Source organism: Galeopterus variegatus, unplaced genomic scaffold (genome assembly GCF_000696425.1).
Source record: "Galeopterus variegatus unplaced genomic scaffold, G_variegatus-3.0.2 Scaffold919, whole genome shotgun sequence".
Lineage (NCBI taxonomy): Eukaryota > Metazoa > Chordata > Mammalia > Dermoptera > Cynocephalidae > Galeopterus > Galeopterus variegatus.
The window spans coordinates 81,662-83,672 of record NW_007727030.1 but is presented as its reverse complement, the minus strand read 5'-3'; positions in this window follow the sequence as shown (position 1 = coordinate 83,672).

Here is a 2,011-nt window from a genome sequence, read left to right as displayed (position 1 = left end):
GCTCACCCATTGAGCAAACTGGCCATCCCTATATGGGATCCGAACCCGCGGCCTTGGTGTTATCAGCACTGCACTCTCCCAAGTGAGCCGGCCCAGTACGGTGGTTTTTGCAGTCTGCAAAATTCCAGGTGTAGCATGCTGATTGGTAGGGTGGTTAAGCTGTCGCCAGTTCATTATGGGTTCATTAACTGCTAGTGCCAATTCAGTCTGAATATCTATGAGCAGCCTCCTTGGGGTGTGTCCCTAATCTGTCCTGCCTCAGTTAGAGAATAGAGTTATAACAGAGAGGTCAAAAGTTCTGATCCCCATACCAACCAGCCACCAAAACAACAACAACAACAACAAGAAAATTGCTAATAGAGTAGATTTTCAGTGTTCACACCACATAAAAATGATAAGTCTGTGAGGTAACGGATATGTTAATTAGCTTGATTTTGTCATCCCACAAGGTATACATATATCAAAATATATTATGTACCATATACATATATATATAATTTTTGACAATTAAAAAATAAATAAAAATGAAAATAGGGTTTATACTTAAAAAAATGGATTTTCTCTGGCTGTTCAAAGAAGTAAGAGAGTCGAAGCATGAGGAAGGTTCCACATGCCATTGCTGACTTGAAGATGGAGGAAGTCGAGGAATGTGGGTAAACTACAGGAACTGACAGGAGCCCCAGCTGACAGCCAGCAAGGAAACAAGGACCTCAGGTCCTACAACTACAAAGAATGGAATTCTGCCAATAACACCAATGAGCTTGGAAGCAGAGTTTTGATTTCAGCCTTGTGAGTTGCTGAGCAGAGAACCCAACCACTCCATGCCAGACTTCTGACCTAGAGAGCCACAGATAACGAATGGGTGTTGTTTAAACTGCTGAGTTTATGGTAATTTATTACACAGCAATAGAAAACTAATTTACCATCCTAATCTTAAATAATTCCCCACAATTACACTCCAGTCATTATTATACATTAGCCTGTTTTTCTTCCTTCAAAATGCATAAAACTCTAGGAAATTAATATTATTTATTTACTTGCTTGCTCACTTGCTAATTATCTCTCTCTTCATTTTATATTAGACTGTAAGCTCAATGGGGAAGATAAAAGGTGCTCACTTAATATTTGTTGAATAAACAGATAAGTGCCTAAAATTAAAGATTTCTTAACAAAAGATTTTTTAATCAAATCTTTAAAATACCATGCTGTGGCAGTCTGGTTAGCTTAGTAGGTTAGAGCACAGCCTTATTATAACCCCAAGGCTATGGGTTCAGGTCCAAGTACTGGCTAGCCATGAAAATAAAAAAGGGTAGAGGGTTCAAATCCCTCCCATACTGGCCAGCTGCCCACTGCCCGCCCCCCCAAATAAAATAAAATAAAATACTATCCTGGAAAACCACTTTTAAATATATCTTCTACTTGTCAGGACTGCTGTAGCTGTCCCTTAAGAATCTAAAGTTACTTCCATAATATGAATTTCAGTTTATATATATGTTGGGGTGAGCAGGACTAAAGCCATGTTGGGACCTAAAACTGCATGGGCTGCAGGCATATTTTAAAAGGACACAGTTTTTCTCTTCGCCTGCATTTTTCTGAGCTCCCTCTTTTCCTATGGTTATATGATATTTTGAACCTTGATTATAGAGCAAGATGACATTATTGACATCCATGTGAAGTTGTTCTCTAGTCAGGCTGGAGCTGCAGATTTGCACACACCTTCCAGGCCCTGGGAAACCAAGGAAGACATCAGTAAAGCTATGCTGATTCCAACCCTCCAGCAGGACCTTGAGATAACAACAAAGATAGGAACAGAATCCAGATGGAGTCTTGGCAAGACTTTGCACCTGAGACCATTCATGCTCACATGCCCCTCCCTCCTGTTTTTCATTTCCCATGTTGCATTCCCTCAGCCCCCTCTTAAAAAACCCCTGAGTAGGGGCTAGCCAGTTAGTTCGCTTTGTTAGAGCACAACCTTAAAACCCAAAGTTCAGGGGCCGGCCTGTGGCTCACT